General features: G+C 39.4%; 1 protein-coding gene across 4 annotated transcripts in view; it reads left to right on the top strand.

Moving 5' to 3' along the window:
- The window catches only part of LOC132403617 (leucine-rich repeat and guanylate kinase domain-containing protein-like), a 124,038-nt gene that overhangs the window by 51,951 nt on the left and 51,784 nt on the right, over positions 1 to 20,303 (top strand). The gene's annotated exons all lie outside the window — the stretch shown is intronic.

Raw genomic sequence — 20,303 nt, 5'->3', positions numbered from 1 at the left:
AATTACTGCATAAAATTGATTTCTGAGTATTGTTGTTAGTTCTTTCCAACATGAACAAAAAAAAACAGAATGAGTTCTCAATCGTGTGGCTTCAACTGCTTTACGACTTGTGCTTGAAACATGCTGAGAATGCTGCTGCAAAATTAACAGTTAATGCCACTCCTGCCTGTTCAGGCCACAAACTTCAGCATAAGCAAGGTTCACACACAATAAATTGGGTCCAAGCAGACTTGTTCGTACAACACTTAAAGGGATACTCCATTACTTTCACAATTGTTGACAATCCATTGGACCATTCATGCAGTTCAGTTTGGCTGCATTGACAGAAGAGCAAGAAAATAGAGAAGTGTATAATATAAAAACATATAATTTACTTGCAGGAGTAGGCCTCTGGTTGCTGGTGCCTGCTTTGCCATTCCATAAGATTATCGCTGCTCTTTTACTTCATTGACTATTTTTGACCATGACACTAGGAGAATTATCTGTTCCATTTATGCAATAAGGCTATAGGATTTTTTTATGGCCTTCATGGGGACCATTTAAGCCTTTGGTTTAACATCTTCCCAAAATTATTACCTCTTACAGTTCAACAGTCCTTCATTATTGCTCTGAATTATCAAGCTAGATTAAGTGCCCAAAGCTCTGTATTTAGTTCTGAGATAAATACTCTATCGCTGAAGTCTGACTTATATCTTGCCTGATAAACTGTTCCAGTTTTTGATCACCTTCTGGGAAACATTCTTACTGCTTTTCAGAACCCTGAATCTAAATCATCTCTTCCCATGGACCAACATATGGTTTTGATTTTGTGTTTTGTCTCTCAAAACACATGAAGTGTTTTGAGAGTGCATCAAAAACTTTTACAAGGTCTCTTCTGAATTGTCTGTTTTGGACATGTGAGTCAAGGCATTGTCCAAATAGATCAAATTCTAATGTAACTCATCACTAGCAGTAGGATTAATCTTATTATTGTCTTTTACTTCTTCAATTGCACAGTATACTTTTCAGGTTGCCACAGTACCTTTCAAGTTGCAGCCTTTCTAGAGCACTGTCTAGCATTAATATTGCCAGTGTGAATATGAACTCTAGTGATTTGTCATTCCTAGAGCGCATATGGAAGGGGCTTTAAATGATGTAAGCATTGGCCACTGCAGAGACAGAAATTATTATAAAGCTAAAGGGATGACTTTATAGAACAATCAAGTTATCACAATAGTAATTATAAGACCTTGACTAAGACAAGCAGGAAAAAAAACTTAATTGTAGTTAGTAAGTAGAATATTTTTTCCTTTAAAAAGAAAAGTCATTAGCAATTTGGTTGCTATATATATGAGGGTTCATATGAAACAGCATCATGTAAAAGTATAGCAGAACAATGATATGCTATTATAGCACTTTTAATGTGGTAAGGCAACCATAAGTTTTCAGGAAATTATAATACGTTCTCAAAATATAATTGAAGTACTTTATTTGTTAATTAAAATAAATGAGTAAATTCAGAATCAATATTTCTGATAATTTATGTTTCGTACTGATTAATGGAATTGATCTCAGAAAGCAAAATAACTTACATTTATCACGTTTTCCAAACAACAACATGCTAATGACCTGATCCAAAAATAGAGATTCACTTGATTTATTTGTGCTAATTTCTTGTTGATTTGGTTAGAGGAATATTTTATATTATGCTCTAAAAGAAAAGTATGGGAAATATATAAGAGAGAAAGGTATGGAGATTTTGCAGTTGAAATAATGTAGCCTGCTTTATTGTGGAGCATAAACATCAGCATAGACCAAAAATATGCCTTGTACTGTACATTTCTGTGTAATCTATTAGAAATACAGTGTAAAATGTGCATCAAGTAACAGCTCAGTTGGTCATCTCATGAGCATCCATTTTGTTAGAAATTATGATGTCTTAATCAGTAATGAAAGGTAAGAACTATAGTGTTACCTGTTAGATCGGCATCATTTCAGTCAGGCATTTTATAATGTGTGGTCCTGATTTTGAGTTTCAACCCAAAATAGCAACAGTCCTTTCTGCCCACAGATGTGGCTAAAAGCACTGAGTTCCTCCAGCAGTTTGTTTGTTGCTCCAGATGTTATCATTTGCAGTCTCTTGTGTCTCTAGGCATTGTATAAAGTACTGTGTTGTTAATGAAGTGACTTTCATCTCCCTGCAACAAATTATCAGTAGTGGTTAAAGGCAAGTGTTATGAAGAACTAAATAGTCAAATAAACTGATAAAGTTCATGATCATTATGTATTATTTTTCACCTTATTACATTTATTACCATGCCAAATAAGGTTGCCACAAGGGTAATAATATCATCTTGCGAGCATTGCTGATGTACTTTAAATTATTTACCTTAAAACATGTTGCTGACACATTTGTGCAATAAAGAAAGATGAAACTGAAAAGTTCTAAGAAGAAAGTAAAACAAACTTCATTTAAAATGTCTTTTGCTTTTTAACTAGTTCAGACTGAAAGATCTTCTGTTGCATACAGAGTATAGCCCTGAGGAAAATAAAGTCCAGGAAATCATACAGATATTTGAATTAAGAAAGTGAACTATTGGTTATGATGAACAGATGGTTGTGCAAGAACATAGATGATGCACAACATATTTTGTCTGGTTGAAGTGAAATATAGAGCCAACAGTAAATGAAAGCTCTGAAATTAATTAATTGGTCAGCAGGGTGCAGTGGTTTGAATGATACACCAGTTGACAAGGGAACTTTTTTTATGCAGTTCCTTTCCTATTAGTGCTAACTTATAATGATTTACCTTGTGACAGTTTCAATTGGATTAAATCCCAGTTTCTGGTTCATTGAGTATCTATAATTAATTATTCTGTTTGTTACCCACAGTAATTATTATTTGATATCACTTGAAAGATATTTCACTGTGCTCTTGCACTTGAATCCGAGGGGGACCAATATTCATGTGGGCAGCTTTACTAGAGCTGTTGGGGGTGGTTTAAACTTGTATGGTAGGGGGATGGGAACCTGCATGATAGAGCTGAGGATGAGCCAGCAGGTTTACAAGTAGATGGTGGATGTAACATGAATGTAAGGAAGGACAAATGCAGACAGAACAGAACAAAGAGCAAAATTGTACCACAGTGCAGAATGCAAAAGGGTAAAGAGTACAGGACTGAAAGTTCTGTATTTAAATGCATGTAGCATTCAGAATAAGGTGAACAAACTCATGGTGCAATTAGAGCTTGGTCGGTTTGACATTGTGGGTATTACTGAGTAGTGGATGAAAGTAGGTCATAGACATGAGATAAACATCAAAGGATAAGGACATGCAGGAAGGCATAGGCAGTGGTGTGGCTCTGTTGGTAAGAGATGGAATTACATTTTTAGAAAGATGTGACATAGGGTCAGAGAATGTTGAGTCTTTGTGTGTGGAGTTAAGAAACTGAAAAGGTAACAAAAACATTATGGGAATTGTATATAGGCTCCAAATAGTAGCCAAGATGTGGGGCTGAGATTGCAAAGGGAGCTAGAAAAGGCATGAAATAAGGGTAATGACACAATTGTAATGGGAGACTTCAATATGTAAGGGAATTGGGAAAAACAGGTTGATGTCGGTTTGCAAGAGAGGGAATTTGTTGAATGCCTATGAGATGGCTTTTTAGAGCAACTTGTACTTGAGTCTACTTGGGGAAAGGCTATCATAGATCGGGTGTTGTGTCATAACCTAGATCTTATTAGGGACCTCAATGTAAAGGAACCCATAGGAGACAGTGATCATAGTGATCATAATAAGATCAAATTCATACAACAATTTGAGAGAGTCACATGTATCACATGTATTGCAGTGGAAGAAAGAGAATTACAGAGGCATGAGAGAGGAGCTTGGTCAAATAGATTGGAGAAGGATACTGGCAGGGAAGACGGCAGATGAAAATGAGTACTTTGCATCTGTCTTCACTGTGGGAGATACTACAGTGTGTCAGAGGTCCTTGTGTGTCAGGGAACAGGAGTGAGTGTTATTGCTATTACAAAGGAAAAAGCGCTAGGCAAGCTGAGAGGTCTTAAGGTGGATAATTCACCTGTATGAGATGGATTACATCCCAGAGTCCTGAGAGAGGTTGCTGAAGAGATAACAGATGCATTGGTCATAATCTTTCAAGAATCACTTGATTCTGCATGGTCATGGAAAACTGGAAGTTTGCAAATGTCACCTCACTCTTTAGGAAGGGAGGAAGGCAAAAGATAAGAAATTACAGGCCAGTTAGCTGAACCTGGTAGTTGGGAAAGTATCGGAGTCTATTATTAAGGATAAGGTTTCAGGGTACTTGGAGATTAATAACAAAATAAGTCAAAGTCAGCATGATTTCTTTCAAGGTAAACAGTCAACAACATTTCAGGCTGAGAAACTTCATCAGATCTAGCTTCTCATCTTTTCTTTCCAGGCCTGAAATGTTGACTGTTCACTCTTTTCTCATAGATGTTGCCTGGCCTGCTGAGTTACCTCAGCATTTTGTGTGTATTGCTTTGATTTCCATTATCTGCAGATTTTCTCTCGTTTGTGACAACTAAACAGTGGTTCCTATAAAGGAAATAATTCGAGGCAGAGTCTATGTTCTCCGTTTCACTGTCTGTTTACAGTTTCAGAGCATCAGTACCACTTCTCTACTACCATGAAACTGTCTAAGCAAGGCCATTAAGATGATCCAGATTATTCTTAAACAAAACAAAATTGCTGGAAATGGAGGTCAGGCAGCATCGACGTGGGTAGGATGAGTGAGGGGGTCCTGTGTAGTGAGTTCAGGGAGTTAGGTGTGAAGCTGAAGGGCAGGACCTCCAGGGTAACAATCTCAGGATTGCTACCTGTGCCACGTGCGAGTGAGGCAAGGAACAGAAGGATTATACAGATTAATATGTGGCTGAGAGGATGGTGCAGGAGGGAGGACTTCAGGTGTTTAGATAATTGGGCTTTGTTCCAGGGAAGGTGGGATCTGTTCCGACAGGACGGTTTACACCTGAACTGGAGCGGTACTAACATTCTTGCAGGAAAGTTTGCTAGTGCTGCTCGGGGGGGGGGGGGGGGTGGCGGGGGGGATTTAAACTAAATTTGCTGGGGGCAGGGATCCAGAATGTGAGAGAGGATAGCGAGATGAAGAATAAGGGACAGGTGGGGACTACACGGTTCCGGAATATTAAGTGTGTAGTAGAGAAAGGTGAGGCAGAACAAGTGATAAGGAGAACAGAGGGGTGGTCTGACGGAACATGGAGTTAAATGTGCAGAAAGAATAAGTAAATTTAGGAAGGACAACAAAATTCAAGGGGCTTATAGCCTGTTGGGAGTTTGGGGAGCTGGGTTAAGCACAATAGGCAGCGATTTAAACAGAGAGAGGAGAAATGGGCTAAAAATTCTGTATCTGAATGCATGAAGTGTCAGAAATAAGGCGGATGAGCTTGAAACTCAGGTGCGAATGGGTAACTATGATGTTGTTGGGATAACGGAGACGTGGCTGCTGGGAGATCAGACCTGGGAAATGAATGTACAAGGGTATACGTGCTATCGTAGGGACAGAAATGTGGGTAGAGGGGCTGGGGTGGCCCTGTTGGTGGGGAATGAGATTCAGTCCTTTGCAAGGGGGGACTTAGGATCAGGAGAAGTAGAGTCTGTGTGGATAGAACTGAGGAACAGTAAGGGCAAAAAGACCCTAATGGGTGTTGTCTACAGGCCACCAAACAGTAGCATGGATATTGGGTGCAAGTTGAATAGGGAGTTAACATTGGCATGTGGCAAAGGTAATGTCACAGTAGTTATGGGGGATTTCAACATGCAGGTGAACTGGGAGAATCAGGTTGGTGCTGGACCCCAGGATAGGGAGTTTGTAGAGTGCCTACAGGATGCATTCTTGGAACAGCTTGTACGAGAGCCGACCAGGGACAAGGCTATTCTGGATTTAGTCTTGTGTAATGAACAGGATTTGATAAGCGATCTTGAAGTAAAGGAGCCATTAGGAGGTAGTGACCATAATATGGTAAGTTTTTATCTGCAATTCGAGAAGGATAAGGGCAGATCGGAGGTGTCAGTGTTGCAGTTGAACAGGGGAAACTATGGAGCCATGAGGGAGGAGCTGGCCAAAGTTAACTGGATGGATATCCTAGCAGAAAAGACAGTGGAACAGCAATGGCAGGTATTCTTGGGAATAATGCACAAGGTGCAAAATCAGTTCATTCCTCGGAGAAGGAAGGATTCAAAGGGGGGAAAGGGGCCACAGTGGTTGACAAAGGATGTCAGAGCATTAAAAAAAAAGTATGACAGAGCTAAGGTGAGTGGGAAGACAGATGGTTGGGAAATTTTTAAGGAACAACAGAACTTAATTAAAAAGGCAAAACGGGGAGAAAAAATGACGTACGAACGTAAGCTAGCCAGGAATATAAAGGAGGATAGCAAAAGCTTTTTTAGGTATGTGAAGAGAAAGAAGATAGTTAAGAACAATGTTGGGCCCTTGAAGAATGAATTGGGTGAAATTGTTATGGGAAACAGAGAAATGGCAGAAGAATTTAATAAGTACTTTAGATCTGTTTTCACTAGGGAAGACACAAGCAATCTTCCAGATGTATGGATGGGCCAAGGACATAGGGTAACAGATGAAATGAAACAGATTGACATTAGGAAGGAAACGGTGGTGAGTAGACTGATGGGACTGAAGGCTAATAAATCCCCAGGTCCAGATGGTCTGCATCCTAGGGTACTAAAGGAGGTGGCCCTGGAAATTGCGGATGCATTGGTAATCATTTTCCAATGTTCCTTAGATTCAGGATCAGTTCCTGAGGATTGGAGAATGGCTAATGTTATCCCACTTTTTAAGAAAGGAGGGAGGGAGAAAACAGAGAACTATCATCCTGTCAGCCTAACATCAGTAGTATGGAAGATGCTAGAGTGCATTATTAAAGATGAAATAGTGGCATATCTAGATAGCAGTGATAGGATTGGGCCGAGCCAGCATGGATTTACCAAGGGCAAATCATGCTTGACTAATCTGTTGGAGTTTTTCGAGGATGTAACCAGGAAGTTAGACAAGGGAGATCCAGTGGATGTAGTGTACCTTGATTTTCAGAAAGCAATTGATAAGGTCCCGCATAGGAGATTGGTGGGTAAAATCAGAGCTCATGGCATTGGGGGGGAAGATATTGACATGGATAGAAAACTGGTTGGCAGATAGAAAGCAAAAGGTAGCGGTGAATGGGTGTTTCTTGGAATGGCAGGTGGTGACTAGTGGGGTGCCGCAGGACCACAGCTGTTTACGATTTACATCAACGATTTAGATGAAGGCATTGAGAAAAACATCAGTAAGCTTGCTGATGATACTAAGCTGGGTGGCAGTGTGAAATGTGATGAGGATGTTAGGAGAATTCAGGGTGACTTGGATAGGCTGGGTGAGTGGGCAGATACTTGGCAGATGACGTTTAATGTGAATAAGTGTGAGGTTATCCACTTTGGGAGTAAGAACAGGAAGGCAGATTATTATCTGAACGGTGTAAAGTTAGGTAAGGGAGAAATACAAAGAGATCTAGGAGTCCTTGTTCATCAGTCACTGAAGGTGAATGAGCAAGTGCAGCAGGCAGTGAAGAAGGCTAATGAAATGTTGGCCTTTATTACAAAGGGAATTGAGTACAAGAGCAAGGAAATCCTTTTGCATTTGTACAGGGCCCTGGTGAGACCACACCTGGAGTATTGTGTACAGTTTTGGTCTCCATGGTTAAGGAAGGACATCTTGGTTGTAGAGGAAGTGCAGCGTAGATTCACAAGGTTAATTCCTGGGATGTCCGGGCTGTCTTACGCAGAGAAGTTAGAGAGACTGAGCTTGTACACGCTGGAATTAAGGAGATTGAGAGGGGATCTGATTGCAACATATAAGATTCTTAAGGGATTGGACAAGATAGAGGCAGGAAATATGTTCCAGATGCTGGGAGAGTCCAGTACCAGAGGGCATGGTTTAAGAATAAGGGTTAGGTCATATAGGACAGAGTTAAGGAAAAACTTCTTCTCCCAGAGAGTTGTGGGGGTGTGGAATGCACTGCCTCAGAAGGCAGTGGAGGCCAATTCTCTGGATGCTTGCAAGAAGGAGCTAGATACTTATCTTATGGATAGGGTAATCAAGGGATTTGGGGACAAGGCAGGAACCGGGTATTGATAGTAGATGATCAGCCATGATCTCAGAATGGCGGTGCAGGCTTGAAGGACCGAATGGTCTACTTCTGCACCTATTGTCTATTGTCTATTATCTATGGAAAGAAAAGCAGATTTAACATTCAAATCTAATAAGTTAATTCTGTTTCCTTTTCCATAGATGCTGTCTTTAAATGCGTTTTCTAATATTATTTCAGATTCCTGGCATCTGGAATTTTTTTTAGATTCTGCAATTATTCTTCTCTCTCTCTTTGCTGCAGTCTGGGTATTACATTAAGGATAATAAGCAAAGCTACAGCTCTTGTCACTACCTAGAGGTACCTCTACGTGTTACATAATATCATGGCCTGGAAATACATTGCCATTTCTTTGTTGTTATTAACTCTAAATCCTGACACTACTTCCCCAATATCGGCACCATGGTAGCATAATGTGATGCTATTACAGCTTTGGGCAATGGAGTTTAGGTTTCTGTCCTGGTGTCCTTTGTAAGGAGTTTGTATGTCCTCTCTGTGGAATATGTGGGTTTCCTCCTACAGTCCAAAGACGTACTGGTTAGTTGGCTAATTGGTCATTGTAAATTGTCCCATGATTAGTCAACATGCAGTGCATCCATTGCATTATATTATCATTAGCAATAAATTTGATAGTTAAATAAGCTAGCAGCAATTTCATTCAGTAGGTCAGTGTAACTCCACTATCTCCATTCAGAAGATGTTTGATTTGCATTATCATGTTAATGGTGGAAATAAACTCCTGCGTCATTTCCATTAGACCAATCTACTGCATTGGCTCAAGAAGTCTTTGAATTCTAAACAGTCTTTCTTTCACTAATTTTATCTTTACTTGAAAAGAATATTTTTCTAAGATCTAATAGGGTACTTTCCAGACATGACATGGTAGTGTAACAGTTAGCGTAATGCTTTACAGAGCCAGCAATTACGATTGTGGTTCAATTTCAGCTGCAGTCTGTAAGGAATTTGCACGTCCTCCACGTGAGCACATGAGCTTCCTCCATGTGTTCGGGTTTTCTCCCACATTCCAAAGATATATGGGTTAATGTTTGTAAGTTGTGACCATGCTATGTTGGCACTGGTAATGTGGCGATACTTGAGGGCTACCCACAACGGAATCTTTCGACTATATTGATCATTGATGCAAATGAAACATTTTACTATATATTTTGATGTACATGTGACAAATAAAGCAAATCTTTCAACTTTCATCTTTAATACTTAAATTGAAGTATTAAAACTAAAACTCCTGTTTACTGAAAGTAACCTTCCAGTCATTTTTAAATGATTGTCAAATTACTGGCATGCACTCCTGAACTTCTAATGCCTAATCCTCTACCTTCAGTACAAAGTCAGAATATATTCCTTTTGTTCTTGGAGCTTCTGTATAATCTAATTTATCTGTTCCTTTGGTCTATATTTTTAGATCATTTAGATACAAGTAGTGCCTGTAAATATGAGAAAATAGATTTGGATAGCAGGGTTGGGTGCTGAGGAGTGAATGTAACCTTATGTTGTCAATTAGTACTAGTATTGATTAGTTGGACTGAATGGCCTGATTCTGTGTGGTGCGATCAATTGTCCATTTAAACAAATAATTAACCTGGAGGTTAAACTTCATGATTAAAATAGAAGATAGTTCATTCTTGCAATGAAACTGTCACATGCAAAGGCAAGTAGGAACTATTAACAGTTCAAAGTAATTCTTCAAGATAATTAATATGTTACAATTTATTCAGTTGAGGCAAAAGAAAATCATCTGTAATTGAAAGTGTTCACTAATTGCAGAGTGATCCATTTAGAACAGTTTAGTGGCTCATTGAGAGCTGCTTGATTTTGGGAAAATTTTCTTTCTCTTGCTTTAGACAGAACAAAAAATGTTCTGGAAATGACAGTGTTTTGAATTCCCCATCAATTATTTTAAACAAAGAATTGCCCACTCTCTACTTTTAAAGTAAGTGGTAAACAGATTAATTGTTTAAGTGGACCATAGAATTGCCTGGAACAAAAATGGGTATTAAATAAGGTAGCTCATGTTGTTGTTTATGTTCTTCTTTGGCCTCCACCACCCCAATTTTTCTTCACCTTTTGAAATCCAGTGCCTCTCTTGGCATCAATCACAGTAATTCAGGAAGAAACTAAATAGCTTGACTTATAAATATCTGTGATTAGACTTCGACATGAAGTGGCTTGTCTTCATCAAGTCCATTTTATTTTAGATTGTGCTCAGGCTAGAGCTAGATGGTTGCTGAATTTAATACAGCTCAAGTGAACATGGAGTAACCCAACTTATAAGAAAGAAAAAAAAATTAAAAGTCAAGGTAATAATCTAAACATCAAAGTGACAATGATTACATTGGTGTATTGTGGAAAGCCACCTGTGACCCTCAGCTTAAAAGTTGATATATTAAAACTGTGTGTCATAATTTACAATTTTCAAATGCCATACTTGCTATGCCTGTCTGGTGAACAACATATGAACACAACATGGGGAATGCTGTTAATTTAGACAAAATATTTCTTGCATTTAGTTAACTCAAAGCACATGTAGTGACCAAGTCTTGAGCATATTGCTGAAACATGAAGGTTCTCGATGTGATTTATTTATCTTTGATATAAATGCCAGGTTTGCCTTGAAAGTAAATCAGCTATTCTTGCATCATGAATTTGAAAGAAATACTGCAACATCAGCAATATATTGTGTTTCTTAAAAAAAACCCAATTATTTTCTTCAAATTCCCTTCTGCCTAAAGTCTTCATCTAGTACTGGGCTCTATTCTTCTTTTTACAGTAAACAAGGAACTTAGTTTATAGGAAAGTAAGTTAGCATTTTATTCTGATATTCTCAAGCAATTTCCTTTAGCTAAAAATTTCTGCATGTATGGATCACAAACACAAATGTTTTGTGATTATTCTGATTTAGATGCCACCACTGTCTTTGTGACTTTTTTTTGCACGTTTTTAGATCTGAAATAGAACTGCACTTAGTTCTGCCCCCCCAGCACCCATACTAATTAACATAATTTGTTATCGAGATCTGATGGGGAAATGGTCCATTTAAGAAACTATGTAAGACCATAAGATATAGGAGCAGAATTAGGCCATTTGGCCCATCAAGTCTGATCTGCCATTTCATCATGGCTGATCCAGTGTTCCTCTCAGCCCCATCTCCTGCCTTTCCCCTTTTCCATTCATATCCTCACTAATCAAAAATCTATCAACTTCTGCCTTAAATACACATAAAGACTTGACCTCCAGAGCTGCCTGAGGCAAAGAATGTAATTAGATTCACCAATCTCAGTCTAAAGATGATGAGAGGCATTGATCATGTGGACAGTCAAGGCTTTTTCTCAGGGCTGGAATGGCTAGCATGAGAGGGCACAGTTTTAAGGTGCTTGGAAGTAGGTACAGAGGAGATGTCAGGGGTAAGTTTTTTACGCAGAGAGCAGTGAGTGTGTGGAATGGGCTGCTGGCAACGGTGGTAGAGGCAGATATGATAGAGTCTTTTAAGAGACTCCTGGACAGATACAGGGAGCTCAGTAAAATAGAGTGTTATGGGTAACCCTTGGTAATTTCTAAGGCAAGGACATATTTGGCACAGCTTTGTGGGCCGAAGGACCTGTATTGTGCTGTAGGTTTTCTATGTTTCTAAAGAAATTCCTCATCATCTCCATTCTCAAAGGATATCCCTCTATTCTGAGGCTGTGTACTCTGGTTTTAGAGTCTCCCACCATAGGAAACATCCTTTCCATATCCACTGTACCAAGACCTTTTGCCATTCGGTAGGTTTCAATGAGATCATCCCTCATTCTTCCGAATTCTAGTGAATACAGACCCAGAGCCATCAAATGCTCTTCATATGACAAGCTATTCAATCCTGGAATCATTTTCATGAACCTCCTTTAAACCATCTCCAGTTTCAGCATGTCCTTTCTAAATAAGTGGCCCAAAACTGCTCTCAAGGTGAGGCCTCACCAGTGCTTTATAAAGTCTCCACATTACATCCTTGCTTTTATATTCTAGCCCTCTTGAAAGAAATGCTAACATTAAATTTGCCTTCCTCACCAAAGAACCAACCTGCAAATTAACCTTTAGGGAATCCTGCACAAAGATTCCAAGTCCCTTTGTGACTTAGTTTTTATTTTGTATTTTCTCTCCATTTAGAAAATAATCTGACCTTTCTTCTACCAAGGTGCATGGCCTGACACTATATTCTATCTGCCACTTCTTTCCCCATTCTTCTAATCTGTCTAAGTCCTTCTGTAGCCTCTCTACTTCCTCAAAACTACCTGCTCATCCAGCTATCTTCATATTGTCTGCAAACTTTGCAACAAAGCCATCAACCCAATCATTAACATACTGTATAATATATAAAGAATTGGTACCAACACAGACCCCTGTGGAACACTACATCCAATCAGGAAAAGCCCCCTTTATTCCCACTCTTTCCTGCCTGGCAATCATCCAATGATTTATCCATGCTAGAATCTTTCCTGTAATACTATGGCCTCATAGCTTGCTAAGCAGCCTCATGTTTGGCACTTTATCAAAGGCCTTCTGAAAATCCAAGTACACACCATTCTCCTTTGTCTATCCTGCTTGCTATTTCTTCAAAGGATTCCAACAGATTTGTTAGGCAAGATTTTAACTTAAGGAACCTATGTTGACAAAGGCCTATTTTATCATGTGCCTCCAAGTACCCTGAAACCTTATCCTTAATAATTGACTCCAACATCTTCCCAATCACTGAGGTCAAACTAATTGGCATATAGTTTCCTTTCTTGAAGAGTGAAGTGACATTTGCAAGTTTTCATTCTTCTGGAACCATTTCAGAATCCAGTGCTTCTTGAAAGATCTTTGCTAATGCCTTCACAATCGCTTCAGCCATCTCTTTCAGTACCCTGAGGTGTACACCATCTTGTCCAGGTGCCTTATCTACCTTCAGACCTTTCAGTTTCCCAAGAGTCTTCTCTCTAGAAATGCTAACTTCATACACTTCATGACCACTGACACCTGGAGCTTCCACTATACTGCTAGTGTCTTCCACAGTGAAGACTGATGCAAAACACCTCTCCAGCAAAGTTTTCCAGCAGTCCGATATCCATTCTCACATCTCTTTTGTACTTTATGTATTTTAAGAAGCTTTTGCTATCTTCTTTAATACTATTGGCTCTTTTACTTTCATATTCCATCTTTACCTTAATGGGTTTTTTAGTTGCCTTTTGGTTTTTAAAAGCTTCCCAATCCTCTTACTTCCCACTAATTTTTCCTTTATTCTGTGTCCTCTCTTTGGCTTTTATGTTGACTTTGACTTCTGTTGTTAGCTACGGTGGTGTCTTCTTGCCTTTAGAATACTTTTTCTCTTTGGGATGTGTATATCCTGTGCCTTCCAAATTGCTTCCAGAAATTCCAGCCTTGCTGCTCTGCCATCATCCCTGCCAGTGTCCTTTTCCAATCTATTCTGACCAACTCTTCTTTCATGCTTCTGTAATTCCCTTTACTCCACTAATATATTCCCTTTAATACTGATACATCTGACCTTAGCTTCTCCTTCTCAAATTTCAGAGTGAATTTGTTCATTGTATGATCATTTTCTTGTCGGGGTTCTGTTATCTCAAGCTCTCCAATCAATTCTGGTTTATTTCACAACATCCAATCTATATTAGCTGATTCCACCCCCCCATCCCCCCAGTGGGCTCAACCATGAGCTGCTCTAAAAAGCCATTTTGTAGGCATTCTACAAATTTTCTCTCTTGGAATCCAGCGCTATCCTGATTTTCCCAATCTGCCTCCAAATTGAAATCCCTCATGACAATTGCAACATTGCCTTTTAGGCATGCATTTTCTATCTCCTGTTGCAATATGTAGACCATATCCTTACTATTTTGGGGGGGGGGGGGAATCTGTATATAACTCCCATCAGGATCTTTTTACCCTTGGAGTTCCTTAGCTCTATTGACAATGATTCAACACCTTCCAATCCTATGTCACTTCTTTCTAAGGAGTTGATTTCATTTTTTACCAGCAGAGCAATGCTGCCCCCTCTGGCTTCCTGTCAGTCCTTTCTTGGACGTTAAGCTCCAGCTATCATCTTCTTTCAGCTATGATTCAGTAATGCCTTCAACATCATACATGCCAATCTCTAAATGTGCTTTAAGTTCATCTACCTTACTCTGTATACTGTGTGCATTCAAAGATAACACCTTCAGTCCTGTATTCATATTTTTGATTTTGTCTACTTTTATTTTGCAACTCATTCTGTTGTTTGCAATTTTACCCTATCAACAGCCTCTCCTCACTACAGCCTCCATTTGTAAACCAGCTACCTCATCTTCAGCACTATCATCCACCTTTCCAATGATACTTCTTGCATTGAAATATATGCAGCTCAGGACACTTGTCACACCATGCTCAACCTTTTGATTCCTAACTTTGGGGTCTTACCAACATCTGACTCCCCAAACTCTCCACTAACTGTTCTGGCACTCTTCCAAACCCCCCTGCAACTCACCATGCAGCATTTACAAACTTCCCGCTATGATATTAGTCCCTTTCCAGTTCATGTGCAAACTGTCCCTTCTGTACAGGTCCTGGCTTCCCTGGAAGACAGCCCAATGATCCAAAGTTCTTATGCCCTCCCTCCTACACCAACACCTTTGCCAAGCATTACACTGTATAATCTTCCTAGTTCTAGCCTACCTAGCACATGCCACAGGTAGCAATCTTGAGATTACTACCCTGAAGGCCCTGCCCTGTTTACCCTCCCACAAAAATGCTGAGGACTTGATCCGAGATATCCTGAACCCTGGCACCAGGGAGGCAACACCATTCAGGAATTTCGTTCTCACATACAAAACCTCCTGTCCATTCCTCTAACTAATGAATCACCTATCACCACAACATGCCTTTTTACCCCCTTCCCTTCTAAGTCACAGAGCCGGACTCCGTGCTGCCAGAGACCCAACCATTGTAACTTTCCTCTGTTAGGTCAATCACACCCTCCCCGCCCCCAACAGTATCTGAAGTGATAAAGCTGTTGTTGAGGGGACAGCCACAGGTTAACTCTGCACTGGCTGCCTAATCCATTTCCCCTTCCTAGCTGTCACCCAGCTTCTGTGTCCTGCACCTTGGGTGTAACTAACTCTCTATATGATCTGTCTATCACCCCTTCAGCCTCCTGAATGATTGAGAGTTCATCCAGTTTCAGTTCCAAATTCTTAATGTAATTTGTTAGAAGCTCCAGCTTCTCACATTTGTAGTTATCAGAGACACCGGAGATCTCCCTGCCTTCCCACCTTCCCACATCTCGTAAGAGGAGCATTTAGTATCCTGCCTGGTATCTCTACTATCCTAGCTGAGCAGATATAAAGAAGGGATGGAAGAAACTTAACCTAAACTAGAGTTTTTCTGAAGTCCTCGAAGAGCTAAACCTCAAGATCACCACTCTGACTCTGTCCACTCAGACGATGGCCACTGTGCTTGACCCTGCCTTCTTTCAATTTAATCACAACAGCAGATTGGGCACTGCCACAACCTGCTTGCTGCTGCCTTTTTCTATTCAGACAGAATTAAATCTCATCCTCTCACTCTTCCAATGTCTGGATTGGTCGCTGCTCAATGCTCTATATGGGATTTTTCATTTGATGAGTCCTTTTTATTCCTGATAGACATTAAAGGAACCTCACTGTATTTCCCTAGCCCAATAATCATAGAATATTTGCAAAGTACTCTGTGTCTGCTCTATCTGAAAATTCTGCCAACTTCATCAATGTAGATGTCAAATAAAATAAACCAGCCAGATGCCATTACACCCATTTTAAGTTTTAGAACTACAATCAGCAAATATCTGCAGCATTGTAAATATTAAGTAATAATGGATATTACATAATTTAAGGCTTCTGGTGAGCAAAATTCTATGGATCTGATAAGCAAAAAAAGGGTCCTCCTTCAACATTTGTTAAAATGCTTTAACTATGTATAGAACCCCAAGGATGAAATTCAGTTCTGTATCCATAACTTCCAAAGTATTCAAGTTGCAGCAGAGTCTTCCATATCATTGCATTTGGGTCGAATAAACTCCATGCAAGAAGTTGATTTCATCTCCACTCGTCAGCAGTGCTTTGTACAGCCATCTCCAGGTTGTTATGTTCCTTCCTGGAGCCTGCTGATGTATGTTAATGCCATTTAGGCCTTTAAGAAAAATAAATTGCCACCAGTATCAGTTATGGACCAATCCTTTCCACTCCATTTCCTTACAGAATTTTGAGATGGTATGCAGTAATGAATATCTTCCTGATAATTCAACCTCTGTTAAAACTTTGCAACTTCAAATCCAGTAGGTCTAGTTTGTCTTAATTTTCCAGCTACCCATAGAAATTACTATTAGTGACAAACGCATGAACACCCATATACATCTGGGACAGGAATAGCCATTCTGCTCCTCGTGTCTGTACCATCGTTCAATGATATTGTGCCTCATTTAATTGTAACTTCATCTCTATTCCTGCCTCTCCCAGTAACCTTCCATCTCCCTGATAATCAAGAATGTACCTGCCACTGCCTCAAAAATATTTAAAGACACAGCTTCACTGTCTCTTGACGAAGAGAGTTACAAAATTGCTATCATTTTGCAAAACACGTACTGGGATACCCGTACCCATTGGCATCTTGGAATTTGCAATTACTCAAACTTTAAGAAAGATCTTTTTTTGTTTATTTTTCTTGCCAAAGCAATTACATATGTTCCCACGTTAAGCTGCCTTTGCCATATCTTTGCCCAGTTACTTAACCTATCTATATTTGTTGCAAGCTCAATACAACTAACCTTCTTAGCTCACATAAAACACTTTTCTTTGTGTTATCAGCAGGTTTAGTTGTCAGACCTTTGGTGATGCCTCCTAATTTATCTACAAAACTATATAAGCTTGAAGCTCCAGCATCAATCCCTCTGCCACACTATAAAACTTCAGTCTTGGAGGCTGGAATGAGCGTATCCTTCAGGAGGGTCAACCCATGGAAAGTATCCAGCCCAGTGGGGTGCCCTGCTGAGTACTAAAGACCTGTGTTGATCAGCTGGCTGGAGTGTTCACCGATATCATTGACCTCTCGCTTCGGCAGTCTGAGGTACACACCTGCTTCAAACAGACTTCATATCGGTGCCTAAGATTTTAGAAGGTCTGCCCTGGGTCCAGCACTTGAAGAAAACGTGGCAGTACCTTTACTTTCTTAGAAGTTTGCAAAGATTTAACATCTCATCTGAAACTTTGACAAACTTCCATAAATGTATCGTGGAGTATATTGGCTGGTTGCATCATGGCCTGGTACAGAAACACCAGTACCCTTGTACAGAAAATCATACAAAACATAGTGGATGTTGCATAGTCTATCATAGATAAAGCCCTCTCCATCACAGAGCATACTTACACATAGTGCTGTCACAGGAAAACAGCATCCATCATCAAGGACCCCCACCATCCAGGCCATGTTATCTTCTTGCTGCTGCCATTGGGAAAAAGGTACAGGAGCCTCAGGACCTGGACCAACAGGTTCAGGTTCTTGCCCCTCAACCATCAGGTTCTTGAACCTTAGGAGATAATTTCATTCAACTTCACTCATCCATCACTGAACTGGACTCACATTCAAGGACTCTTCATCTCATGTTCTCAATATTTATTGCTTGCTTGCTTATTTATTTATTATTTCTTTTATCCTCTTTATTTTCACATTTGCACAATTTGTTTTTTGCACATTTCTTGTTGTCCGTTCTGTTGGGTGTGGTCTTTCATTGACTATTGTGTTTCTTGTCCTTACTCTGTTTGCACACAAAAAATGAATCTCAGGGGTTTATATGGTGACATATATGCATTTTGATAATACATTTACTTTGTACTTCAAGTTCAAGTTCATTGTCATCTGACTGTACATATATACAGTATAACAAAATGTATTCCTCCAGACTACGGTGCACCCACAAAACACATCACACACAGAACATAAACCAAAATATTTATACCTGTACCATGAGTTGTTATTTTCCACAACAGTCTTTGCAGCACTTTATCAAATGTCTTTCAGAAATCTAACTTCAGCACATCTGCTATTTCCCCTATATCTGCAGTTACTTTTTCAAAAAAGTCAATAAATTGATTGAAAGTGACTTACCTTTTACAAAATTATATTGAGTTTAACTTGAACTTTTCTGTCTTGTTATAGTCTTTTAACACGTTTTACTAGTTTGTTTTAAATAAATAAGTTTTTAAAAATCATTTTAAAGGATTGTCTTGAGTTAAAATTGGACAATAATCTCGTAGAAAAATTTGAAGCATGTAATTAATTTGGCCAGCAGTAGTGTTTAGATTGACAAACCAATGTAAGATAAATTGCGGACATATTGACATTTACAGATGGCCTTAGCCAGCACATTTTAGAGAGCTGAACTCTGAAAGAGTTTGCTTTGTATAAAAATCACAAGGCTTAAATTTTATATAGGCTATCAGTGCCAGCCATTTGGTAATAAATAAGTTTTGTTGTTTATTTAACATGACCACGTGACAGATGTAAAATAACAAAAAATGAAGCCCAGAGGGAAATGTTCTGACATACATTATTTAGTAGGTCGGTGGCAAGAACAATCTTGTTGCTATTTTTCAAAGATATAGAATAGATTAACCATCCATTCTAAATGTTACTACTGTGGTCTGATTTTATGTTGCTTGTAAAATTATGTTAACCTCTACACATGAAATAGTGTCTTTCTTTTCCCAATAAATTGCCTCCAATTTTAAAATTTGAATAGATCTTTATTAGAACAAGGAAGGAATTAGTGTGTTTTCTGGCTATTGCCTCAGGTGTAAACAACATAGTCTGAAGCAATCTACTTCTATCTTTCATTATTTGAATGGCTGACTGCTGTGTTTAAAAGAAAGTTGGAACTATTAGATTTGAGGTCTATGCAGATTTTAAAATTAGTTATACATAAAATTGGTGGCAATTTTAATTAGAAATCAGCTTGCTAATACTACTGTCAAATAAAATTTCCCATCTCCACTGTGGAGCCTAAGGGGTACAACGTTTTCTTAACCATCATCCTTTCACTAACTTTGGCTTCAGAGGGGTGTAGATTGCACTGCATTATTCCAAATGTCATGGAAGATCCAGAAAACAGGGTGAATCAAGGCCAGCATGATAAACATTGACAATGTGTTGTTTTAGCCACAAGTGGAGCACCTTGTTCAGTCCTGGGCAGATATGAAAACTTTGGAGAGAGTGCAGGAGAGATTTATCAAAATAATTCTAAGGATTCAGACTTTAGCTAAGTATTTCAACAAAAGAAGCAAATGTTGTTCTTAGAACAGAGGAGTTCACCGGGAGATCTGATGGAGATATTGAAATTGTGAAGGGTGCCAACAAAATAGGTGAAGAGAAATCAATGTTCTTTTGGTGGGCAGGTCAAAATCTGGAGGTCATAGTGATTAACAAAAGAACTAAAAGTTACACGAGGCATTTTTATTTTAAATACAGAGGTCTTTTTGGTATAAAATGCACTGCTGGCATACTAGTGAAGATGGATTTAATTATAGTAGCTGAATGAAAACAATTTCTGGATCTATGGAGAAAGGGACACGGAACAAGCACCAGCTAAATTACTCTTGCACAGACTTGCTACATAACTAACTCATACTCTCTTCTTTGCACCTATCCCTTGGTGGTTTAATTAACAAATATCCAGTGATCATAAATAGCTTCTGACAACAAAGTCCAAAGTGTAGCTTAGCCACCAAGCTTGGCGGAACTGTTTTTACTGACAGAAGAAGGGACGAAGGTGGGTCCTGGCGCCTTAAAACCAGTGCTTCGGGTAAATGGAGCTCATCAGCCTGGGAAGGCATTCCATCTAAAAGAGGGAAAACTCTGATTTCAAACCTCCGCTGCCTTGTAGCCATACCCACTCATGGGAAAGGCTTCAGGAGTAAACCCTGAGGACAAATCCAGAGCTGGAGTCCCTAAGGCAGCCCGACGTTGCCTTCAAACTCATTCTGGCAACTCCTGTGACGACACTGGTGCCAAGCTGTTTCGGCCCTTGTCCTTCCCTTGGACAACAGTGATGTTGTGGAGAGGGGAGACTTGCT

Source organism: Hypanus sabinus, chromosome 13, assembly GCF_030144855.1.
Source record: "Hypanus sabinus isolate sHypSab1 chromosome 13, sHypSab1.hap1, whole genome shotgun sequence".
In the NCBI taxonomy this organism is placed as follows: Eukaryota; Metazoa; Chordata; class Chondrichthyes; order Myliobatiformes; family Dasyatidae; genus Hypanus; species Hypanus sabinus.
Note: the sequence above shows the minus strand (reverse complement) of the source record. Positions and strands in the feature narration are given on the sequence as shown.